This window comes from Triticum dicoccoides, chromosome 3B (genome assembly GCF_002162155.2).
Source record: "Triticum dicoccoides isolate Atlit2015 ecotype Zavitan chromosome 3B, WEW_v2.0, whole genome shotgun sequence".
Taxonomy (NCBI): Eukaryota; Viridiplantae; Streptophyta; class Magnoliopsida; order Poales; family Poaceae; genus Triticum; species Triticum dicoccoides.
In genome coordinates this window covers 439,563,538-439,575,904 of record NC_041385.1, presented here as the reverse complement: position 1 = coordinate 439,575,904, position 12,367 = coordinate 439,563,538, and positions in this window count along the sequence as shown.

Here is a 12,367-nt window from a genome sequence, read left to right as displayed (position 1 = left end):
AAAGAATCTCGTCCACGAGATTCCTAGGGTTACAGCACAAATGGAAAGATGACTACTCCGGGGAAAAACCTCTGGGTTAATTTTAACCCTTTGGTCAAATTAGAATGAGTTGGGGCACCGATAATTGGTACACCCAGGGAGAGATACGGGCAAACATGGTTATATCCACGGCTAGGGGTATTCAAGATCAAACTCTCGAAAAATTCCTAGATGCACCCTAGTGAACAGTGGTTTCACCTGCTGACACGTGGGTCCAGGGCCCACTGGCAGCCTCCTTCTTCTACCTCCGGCTTGCTCCTTCTTCTATGCTACTACTCCACATGTGGCTTGGCGCAACACGCATCTAGCGCCTAGGGCGATGAGGACTGATACGTCTCCGTCGTATCTATCATTATTGATTGTTCCATGCCAATATTCTACAACTTTCATATACTTTTGGCAACTTTTTATACTATTTTTTGGGACTAACATATTGATCCAGTGCCCAGTGCCAGTTCCTGTCTGTTGCATGTTTTATGTTTCGCAGAAACCCAATATCAAATGGAGTCCAAACGGGATAAAAACGGACGGAGAATTATTTTGGAATATTTGTGATTTTTGGGAGGTAAATTCAACACGAGATGGTGCCCGAGGTGGCCACGAGGTAGGGGCCCATGCCCACTTTAGGTGGCACGCCCCCCACCCTTGTGGGCCACCCATAAGGCGGTTGATGCTCTACTTTAGCCGCAAGAAAGCTAATTTTTGGAAAACGATCTGGGCGAAGGTTTCAATCCAATCGGAGTTACGGATCTCCAGATATAAAGGAAATGGTGCCAGGGCAAAATTCGAGAATGCAGAAACAGAGAGATAGATCCAATCTCGGAGGGGCTCTCGCCCCTCCCAAGCCATGGGAGCCAAGGACCAGAGGGGAGACCCTTCTCCCATCTAGGGAGGAGGTCAAGGAAGAAGAAGAAGAAGAAGTGGGCCTCTCTCCCGCTTGCTTCCGGTGGCGCCGGAGCGCTGCCGGGGGCCATCATCATCACCGCGATCTTCACCAAGACTGCCGTCATCTTCACCAACATCTCCATCACCTTCCCCCTTCTATATTCAGCGGTCCACTCTCCCGCAACCCGCTGTACCCTCTACTTGAACATGGTGCTTTATGCTTCATATTATTATCCTATGATGTCTGAGTAGATTTCCTTTGTCCTATCGGTGATTGATGAATTGCTATGATTGGTTTGAGTTGCATGTTTTATTATTGTTGTTGTCCTATGGTGACTTCCGTGTCGCGCAAACGTGAGGGATTCCCGCTGTAGGGTGTTGCAATGCGTTCATGATTCTCTTATAGTGGGTTGCGTGAGTGACTGAAACACAAACCCGAGTAAGGGGATTGTTGCGTATGGGATAAAGGGGACTTGATACTTTAATGCTATGGTTGGGTTTTACCTTAATGAATCTTTAGTAGTTGCGGATGCTTGCTAGAGTTCCAATCATAAGTGCATATGATCCAAGTAGAGAAAGTATGTTAGCTTATGCCTCTCCCTCAAATAGAATTGCAATAGTGATTACCGGTCTAGTAACATAGTCAATTGCTTAGGGGCAATTTCACAACTCCTACCACCACTTTTCCACACTCGCTATATTTACTTTATTGCTTCTTTATCTAACCAGTCCCTACTTTTTATTTATGTGTTCTTTATTATCTTGCAAACCTATCCAACAACACCTACAAAGTACTTCTAGTTTCATACTTGTTCTAGGTAAAGCGAACGTCAAGCGTCCGTAGAGTCGTATCAGTGGCCGATAGGACTTGAGAGAGTATTTGTTCTACATTTAGCTCCTCGTTGGGTTCGACACTCTTACTTATCGAAAGAGGCTACACTATCCCGTATACTTGCGGGTTATCAAGACCTTTTTCTGGCACCGTTGCCGGGGAGTCATAGTGTGGGGTGAATATTCTCGTGTGTGCTTGTTTGCTTTATCACTAAGTAATTTTTATTTGCTATTCTTAGTTGTTCTCTATCTTTAGTTATGGATATGGAACACGAAATACCAAAAAAATTAGGTGTACTTGCTACTCATGGAGATGGGGTAACTCCTAAAACCCTCGATTCTCATTATGTGAAAGATATTATGTACTACTTTGATAATCCTGAGAAAACCCCATTCAACTTTATAATGGGAGACACGTTGGATCAACGTGAATACTTTAGGGATTATCACTCGACACAAAAAGGGAAACTATTATGGGACCAATTTAGTATGTTGCGTTAGTATGCCCGGGATCTATGCTTGAGATATGATATTACTTGTTGCTCTAGGATGAAGGCTCCACACCTTCCCTTTTCATGCAAATTTAATGATAATGAAACCTTAGCTTCTTATGCTAATGGTATATATGATTACTATGATGTGGAACAAATAAAAGAATTTGTTGCTTTTAAGGCTGCTTATGAAATTGAATCTTTATTTGAAAAGTTTTAAGCTTTTGATGATGATGTTTATAGGCCTGAAAATCTTGCTATACTTAGATATTTCTATGAAAATTATGAATACAATTACTATATTAACGCTTTTATTGAGAAAGTCTCCGCTGTCCAAGAAGAGACTAATATTTTGCAGGAAGCTATGGAAGAAGAAATTGATGAAACTGTGAGCTCATTGGATGAAAAAGATGATGAGGAGAGCGAAGAACAAAAGGAGGAAGAGCGGATTGATCACCCGTGCCCACCTTCTAATGAGAGTAACTCTTCAACTCATACATTGTTTAATTCCCCTTCGTGCTTACCGAAGGATGATTGCTATGATGATTTCTATGATCCCTTGAATTTGTTTGAAATATCCCTTTTTGATGATGCTTTCTATGCTTGTGGCCAAGATGCCAATATGGAGTACGCTTATGCAGATGAACTTGCTATAGTTCCTTATGTTAAACATGAAATTGTTGATATTGCACCCATGCATGATAGTCCTATTATCTTTTTGAATTCTCCCGACTACACTATAGCAGAGAAGTTTGTGCTTATTAAGGATTATATTGATGGGTTGCCTTTTACCATTGCACATGATGATTTTGATGAATACGCATGTGCTTGCTACTCCTACTTGCAATTATTATGAGAGAGGAACTACATCTTCGCCTCATTATGTTTCCCATACTATGAAATTGCAAGAAACTGCTTATACTATGCATTGGCCTTTACTATGTGTGCATGAATTGTTCTCTTATGACATGCCGATGCATAGGAAGAGAGTTAGACTTCGTTGTTGCATGATATATGTTACTTTGTGCTCACTACTATATTACAAATCATTGTTAATTAAAATTGGCTTTGATATACCTTGGGATCCGGGTGGATTCATTACTTGAGCACTAAATGCCTAGCTTAATGGCTTTAAAGAAAGCGCTGCCAGGGAGACAACCCGAAAGTTTTAGAGAGTCATTTATTTCTGTTGAGTGCTTTTATATAGTCTAAAAACAAAAAAACAAAGAGGGGAAACTAAAAACTTTTCAAAAAGGAAAGTGAAAGTAAGAAAGACAAGCATTGTTGAAGTGGGAGAGCTCCTTGAACTTTGTTCATGCTCACGGAAACTTTGTGAATCTTGATTACAGAAACTTTTCATAAAAAATAATTATCCCCTTGTAAAATTCTATTGTCTTATAAAAATAATGTGCCAAGGTTTGCCTTTAGGATGTTTACAATGCTTTTTGGTTTGTACGGTGCAGGACAGAAACTTTGGCTGTAGTGCGCGATTTTACATTTTTAACTGGAACGTCAATTGGTTCTGATTCTTTTTGCACTGTCTTGGTGTACAAATTGTTTATGTTTCCTAATTTTGGTAGAATTTGTGGGGTACCATAATTATGGTGAATGTTCAGATTGCTACAGACTGTTCTGTTTTTGACAGATTCTGTTTTTGATGCATAGTTTGCTTGTTTTGATGAAACTATCAATTTATATCAGTGGATTAAGCCATGGAAAAGCTATATTATTACAGTAGACAAAATGCAAAAACAAAATATTAATTGGTTTGCAACAGTACTTAGAGTGGTGATTTGCTTTATTATACTAACGGATCTTACCGAGTTTTCTATTGAAGTTTTGTGTGGATGAAGTGTCTAATTGAGGAGGTCTCGATATGAGGAAAAGGAAGAGAGGCAAGAGCTCAAGCTTGGGGATGCCCGAGGCAACCCAAGTAAATATTCAAGGAGACTCAAGCGTCTAAGCTTGGGGATGCCCTGGAAGGCATCCCCTCTTTCTTCAACAAGTATTGGTATGTCTTCGTATTCGTTTCGTTTATGCATTATGTGCAAGTCTTGGAGCGTCTTTTGCATTTCGTTTTCATTTTTCTTATGCACCATGCGGGTATGAGATAGTCCTTGGTTGATTTATAGAATGCTCATTGCACTTCACTTAAATCTTTTGAGTGTGGCTTTATAGAATGCTTCACGTGCTTCACTTATATCTTTTGAAGTTTGGATTGCCTGATTCTCTTCACATAGAAAACCGCCATTTGTAGAATTCTCTTTTGCTTCACTTATATTTGTTAGAGCGTGGGCATATCTTTTGTAGAAAGAATTAAACTCTCTTGCTTCACTTATATCTATTTAGAGAGATGACAGGAATTGGTCATTCACATGGTTAGTCATAAAATCCTACATAAACTTGTGGATCACCGAATATGATATGTTTGATTCCTTGCAATAGTTTTGCGATATAAAGATGGTGATATTAGAGCCATGCTAGTGGGTGGTTGTGGATTGTAGAGACACTTGTGTTGAGGTTTGCAAGTCCCGTAGCATGCACGTATGGTAACCGTTGTGTGACAAATTTGAAGCATGGGGTGTTTCTTTGATTGTCTTCCCTATGAGTGCTGGTCGGGGACGAGCGATGGTCTTTTCCTACCAATCTATCCCCCTAGGGGCATGCATAGTAATACTTTGCTTCGAGGGCTAATAAACTTTTGCAATAAGTATATGAGTTCCTTATGACTAATGTGAGTCCATGGATTATACGAACTTTTACCTTTCCATCATTGCTAGCCTCTTCGGTACGGTGCATTGCCCTTTCTCACCTCGAGAGTTGGTGCAAACTTCGCCGGTGCATCCAAACCCCGTGATACGATATGCTCTATCACACATAAGCCTCCTTATATATTCCTCAAAACAGCCACCATACCTACCTATCATGGCATTTCCATAGCCAATCCGAGATATGTTGCCATGCCACTTCCATCATCATCATATACATGACTTGAGCATTCATTGTCATATTGCCTTGCATGATCGTAAGATAGCTAGCATGATGTTTTCATGGCTTGTCCGTTTTTTGATGTCATTTCTATGCTAGATCGTTGCACATCCCGGTACACCGCCGGAGGCATTCATATAGAGTCATATCTTTATTCTAGTATCAAGTTGTAATATCGAGTTGTAAGTAAATAAAAGTGTGATGATCATCATTATAGATCATTGCCCCATGAAAAAAAGGAAAAAAGGAAAAAAGGAAAGGCCAAAGAAGCCTAAATAAAAAAAGGGGGGCCAAAGAAGCCCATCAAAAGAAAAAAAAGAAAAAGAAAAGGGGCAATGTTACTGTCCTTTTTCCACACTTGTGCTTCAAAGTAGCACTATGTTCTTCATATAGAGAGTCTCTTATGTTGTCACTTTCATATACTAGTGGGAATTTTTCATTATAGAACTTGGCTTGTATATTCCAATGATGGGCTTCCTCAAATACCCTAGGTCTTCATGAGCAAGCAAGTTGGATGCACACCCACTAGTTTTCTTTTGTTGAGCTTTGACACACTTATAGCTCTTAGTGCATCTGTTGCATGGCAATCCCTACTCCTCGCATTGACATCAATTGATGGGCATCTCCATAGCCTGTTGATTAGCCGCGTCGATGTGAGACTTTCTCCCTTTTTTGTCTTCTCCATATAAACCTCCACCATCATATTCTATTCCACCTATAGTGCTATATCCATGGCTTGCGCTCATGTATTGTGTGAGCGTTGAAAAAGCTGAAGCGCGTTAAAAAGTATGAACCAATTGCTTGGCTTGTCATCGGGGTTGTCCATGGCTTCTCTGCAGGGACATGGCTGACTTAGGGGGTGAGTGATACGACTAGCGGAAAGGGGATTTATAGGAAGCTATGCGGGCCAGGCCCCCATGGTGTGGCCCCTTTCCCTTAATAGCAAAGGGTAAGCGATGCAGACAACCAGAAAGGATAGGGTTGCTATTCGTTCCATGGATAACTAGGCGGGGACAGCGGGGTGAGGACGTGTTGGTCCCGACTGCTCCACCTGTTGATTAACAGTGGCCATGCCAGATGCCAGGGATGGGTCAAATCCCTTAGGGTCATTACGGGTTGATGGTAGCAGCGATCTAATGCTAGGATAACCTATGCCAGCCTGACTGCTCTGATACCATCTCCTGTGGCACCAGATCCGCATGAAGCAGGGGGCCTTTGCACGTCAGCCCAGGATAACACCTAACGCACGACAGGTCCATGATACAGCATTCCAGGTACAAGAATATTCATCAAATACATGTGTAAAAGAGTACACATTGATGAATACAATCTTCTGGCATAGCCCTAAGGCTATTTACATGGCAGCGGAAGTCTATATAAATGGCGGCGGAAGTCTTGGTTTGGTAGCGTCTCACTCTGGCTGGACTCCATAACACACAGGACTGGCAAGATTACGACCTAGCACGATGGAACAAGCGAATAACTTGTCCTACAAAACTAGCATGACACACTAGGTCAGTACATAGAATGTACTGGCAAGACAACCAAATACATAGCATCTAAACGAACAGATGACAAAGTAAGAACCAAGCATATGTAACAGTCTACATCAACAGAACTTCTAAGCATGGCATGATATTAACTAGAATCATAAACCAAACTAGGCATGAACAACATCGTAGCATCTACTAGCAAGGCAATAACATGACATAACAAACTTACTTCTAACCTAGCAACAGCAAAGCATAACATATCAAAACATGGCATGGCATCAAGAAAACTATGCTAGAAATAAACTACCAGTTACCTCCCATGAAGACATATAGCATTAACCTCATGCAACAATGACTTACTCTGCCACGGCTCCTTGGAGCAAACTCATGACTTACCGAGACCTCGTCTCGTGATCATATCAACACATCATCGTGACTTCTCACGATTATCTCATAGTCCAAGTCACCACATTATTTATACATCTTAGTTATCACATTAATTATTAGCAGGTTTATCCTCCATTTCTACCAAGACCCGGTAGTGTGACCTACTATGAACTGTGCCAATTACCGAGGACGCGGCTATCGATGGATTAAAACACACCATCTGCAGAGGTTGCACACTTTACCCACATCACATAACCCATGGCCTCACACTCTCATTCGGGTGGACCAACGACGTTCTGACAAAAACGATCTACTGCCATGACACCCTCCTAGCCACTTCGACCAACTCCCTCTCAGGGCTAAGTCATGGGTGGCCCCATGCCTACCAAAGGCATCTCTGGCCATCGTCGTGGCAAAAACGGTCCCAAATAGCGACATGTGCACATAACCAAACTCGGGCTCACAAGGCTTATGTCCGCCTACCTAATCAGGGTAGCGCGCACCCATAACCTTCCCTAGTTGGAGGCACCGGTGAGAGGCAATGACAATAGACCCAGCTAGGGCCTCCCATAAGGCAAATGTGGTTGCATTTGAGAAAGCTCGATTTAGAGGCACTATGACTCGATCCCATCGATGATGGAGGAGGTTTATTATTAAGTCATGTTATTAACTTCTCCAACATTATCAATATTATGAGAATATTAAACAAATATGCAACAATGAACATGCAGCAAACAAATGCATTAACAGATATCAAGCCAGAACAATTTTAGCATATAAAACAATGGCAATAACAGGTGCTAGCTTATTGACGGTGTAACAAAGTTATCATAGCATCATTACTACTGGCATGAAACTAATCAAAACACAGGTATGATATTATCAACAACAATATAACTAGTATGACGGAAACTATCATGAACGGTAAACATGAAGTGACAAACAGTACTAGCATATAGCACAACTGAAATAACGGCAGATGAAACAGACAAAAACTACTACAACTAAGCACACACACGAGGTACCAGCAAAGTCAACATGCAAGTTCAGGGCTCATGATAAGAGGTTGGCTTGCCTGGGGGTCAAGGAATACTCCGGAAATGAGTGCGGTCACTTCTCAGAAAATTTTGCCGGAGAGGGTTCGCTCTCAGAGGGGCTGAATTAGGGCAAGGGCAAAATGGGCATTTTCAGAATGTACAAACATAAATAAAATACTCCCATCGAAAAGAAGTCGACGAATAGAGAACATGAGCATTTGAATCACCTCAATCGAAATTACAATTACAAAGTTGTGGTCTTTCACTTTTTAGGCAGAAAAGTGGCTTAAACAGTGAACATACACAATCTAAGCATTTCGGCGGGCTGGGCTGAAAACAGAAAGCGCACTTCGAGAAAATACATTTCCAAAGAATAGAAAGGGTATTTTCAGGCAATACGTTTTCAGTTAAAAAACGCACTAGTGAGAATCCTTCTCCGAAGAAACGAAAGCACACTCCGGGGGTTACATTTCCACTTACGCTGACTGGGCATCGCTTCGGTCTATGGCAGGTGGGGTCACGCGAGGGGTGGGGCCCATCAACTTATCCACGCTAGCAGGACCGGGTCAACGCCCTGGGTCGCTGCTAGGTGGGGCCCGCGGCGGCTCCTCTCTCCTCCTGCCTGGCCTTCTTCTTGCCCAGACCGGAGGCAGGGGAGGCTACGACTGCCAGCATAGCTGATGACTGGCGACGCGGGAGGGCCGGGGGACGTGCTCAGGAGCTCCGTCACTCCATGCTGCGCCTGTGGGTGGTCTCGGAGGAGCTCGGGGCGGACTACAGCGCCGTGACCAGGAAGATCGGCGGCGGCAGAAGAGCTACAAGGGAAGAGACTGCGCCTGCGGAGCTCCTCCGCCAGAGTTGAGGGTTGCGGTGGTCTTTGGGTTCTAAGGGGGATTCTCGGGAGCAGCAAAACAAACGGGGTAAGGTCCACGGCAAGAAGTGGTCGAGAGGGGATCGGGCGGCGGCCATGGCAATGGTGATGGTCAAGTAGGGACTCCGGGGAGGAATGGGTAGTGTGGAGAGCTGCGAGTGGTCAAGAAGAGCTCGGGAGGGCTACTTATAGCCGCGGGCGAAGGCTCGACAAGGAGGGCGAGGTGGCACTCAGCTGGCGACGTGTCCGCATTCCAGCGACAGGCACACTTGGCCAAGGCTCATGGGAAGCTGCGGGAAGGCGATGAGGGGGACGCAGACGAGCGCCAAGGGGTCACGGAGTCGAGCTAAGCTCGGAGACGCGCGGGGGAAACGAACAGAGGCGAGGAAGAAGACGATGGCCACGGGCGAGCACTGTTCAATCATTGGCACGGCTCGTCGGAGAAGAAAACGAAGGGGGAAAGGGGTCCAGGCACACGGCAACGACGAAGCTGAGCTGGTTGACAAGCTGGGACGAGCCAGAGCCGGCCGGAGCTGCTCTACTATGGCCAACAGTGCGCAGACCATCGATTTGGCCGACTTCACTCGTGATCACCACAGGCTCTGCATGCTCTGGCCTCCTACTTAGTGCCAAACCTTGTCAACAGTGGAGTCCTTCCAAGTCTCATTAAAACTGAGGTGATGGCACAAGGAGAAGTGTAGGGAGCAGAAGAAAACAGGCTCGACAAGTTTGATGTTGCAAACTTGGCAACATCTTGGTGATCAACACAGTGAGCTTAAGGGCTAAACTTGATGTCTGGGAGGTTTAGGCTAGCAAAGACTATGGTCCTGGGAAGTTGGAAGCGATTTGGGCAAGGATTTAGCGTAGTTGCTTTGTAACTGCTAAAATTGGTCCAGAAAACAAATGAGGAAGGAGCACTCACTGGGAATGTTAGGTAGAGCTACCACTTGGCAAATATCCATGATTTGGTCATATTTAGATGCAGCAAAAGATCGTACCAAATGGACTTGCCAAATTGGTACTTGTTTCACAAGCATCACTTCTAACCAGAAACTTGGAAAAATCTAGGAAAATATTGGCTACATGGAATGAGCCAAACTCTTGGGTAGGTGGGTTATATGGATAGGAGAAGGCTTGGAAATATTTTCAGCCATAATGGAGCAAGATAAAATATACTTGCTTCACAAACTGAAAATTTGGACAGAAAACAAGAATTGCTCATGTGCTCACATAGTTTAATTAAATGAGTTGAATTTGGGTGGAGGCTAATGATTTGGATACTTGATAGGATGGCAAAGTTTCATCCCATTTGGAAACTCTATGAAGGTACTTCCTTCACAAAGTTGCATTCTGGTCAGAAACTTTGAAAAAATTGCACAGGGAGCTAGGACGAATGGATTGAGCTCATCTTTGCTATCCATGGGTGATGTACCAAGGTCAATCACACTGCCAAATTGCAGCTCAAATGGAATTAGGAATAAAGCACTTCCTTTGCAAAATTTCAGAGAAGGCAGAAACTTGCATTGAATCATGTGCCCAATTTTTGATCTGTGAAACATGAGATAAGGATGGAACTAGTTATTATATAGAAAGGACAAGCTCCACAATTTATGTGAAAATTTTATCTACTATAAAAATAATAGTTCCTTTAGAAAATGGCAGAAATGCAATATTGGCACAAAATAAGAAAAGGCAATTTTCCTTATTTAATTATGGCCAATATCTTTTCCAGAGCTTGGATTAGGCATAAATATCAACTCCACCAATTCACATGAATTTAGGAGATGGCTAGCTATGCCTTTGGACTTTATTCCTCGGGAAGGCAAGAAAAGGAATAAATCTTAATTCAAAAATATTGCATGGGTCTTGGCAATATTTTTGCATATCCAAGGTTTACAAGGATAGGAGGGTCTCTGGGAACAGATGGGATGATCAACAGATCAAGGAAAATGATAGCTCCTTTGTAATCACAATGGTCACATTTACATTCCAACAATTTGGAATTAGGGTTTGAGAGGGTTTGAGGTGATGGAGTTAAGGTCTTGCCCACTGACAAAGACATGAGAAAGGTTTGGAAAGGTTGGAAATGACAAGAAGTCCCAGAGTCATCCAGCAAAATCAGAGAAAGATTTTGAAAATGAGTGCCAGGAAGGAATAACAACACAAAAATTGATAACCCAATTTTGGGGCTGTTACACTGGGGGTGACGGAGACTCTGGGAAAAAGATGAAGCCGCCTAACAAAACGTCAGACATTTCTCGCTCGGAGGGGGATGATTAGAGGCAAGGGAAAAATGGTCATTTTCACACTATGAACACCTTATGAAAATGACACCAATAGAAAGACCTCGACGAGACGAAGAAGTGAGCGTTGGTTTCACCTCAATCAGAGTTATGGTCGCAAAGTCATGAGGTGATGAAGATCAAGGACTTTTTTGTAAAAAGAATACTCACAGCCAGGTCCTTGAGTGGCTAAGGCAGAGGCGCAAAAATCAGAAATACGCTTTCAGAACTAAGAAAATGCATTTAGGGCCGAAGAAGAATGAAACTACGCTTTCCAAAGGCGAAAGCGTATTTTTAGAAATACACTTCCATTTAAAAACACGCGGGCCCGAGCTTGTTTCACTTACAGATGGGGTCCACGGGCAGGAGTGGGGGCCGATCGGGGGCGTCTTCTTCCTCCTCGCCCATGTGCTCCCGTGAAGCAGAGCATGGCGGGCAGGGGAAGAAGCAACGATGGGGCTGACCGGCCCAGGCCAGCTCCGACCAAGGGGTGGGCATGGACGGCTGCGGCGGGGCCTGCCGCACCCATTCAGGGGTGACACGGCCGCTGGGGAGAACTGGTGGTCGCGGGGCGGAGGAGGACCCGAGAGGAGGCAGAGGCGGCCGATGGTGGAGGTGCTCGTCGGAGCAGGGCACTCTAGCAAGGGCTGAGGGGTTCGGACGGCTCGCGGGGACGAGGAGAGGATGGTGGACAACTCGGAACAGCGTGGGGAGGCTTCATTTGGCCGGAATCAAGCCGAGGCCGAGGCGGTCATGGATGACGGTGGTGAACCGAGGCGAGGAGAGGCTACTCCGGTGGTCGGGGAAGGCAAGGGAGGGATGAGTGAGCTATGGGAGGACCCGAGCAGCTTAAATAGCCGCGGGGGAGGGCTTGGCGACGCTCGAGAAGCTCTGGCCGACATGCCGAAAATGGAGCAGAGGATGGACGCGTCACAGGGAGCTCGACGGCAACGCGACTGCAATGATGCAGGGTGGGGCAGCGACTCCGGTCGATGCAGTCGATCATGAGCTAGCTCCAGGACATGATTTGGAGCGAGAGGCAGAGGGAGAGAGGCCGTAACAG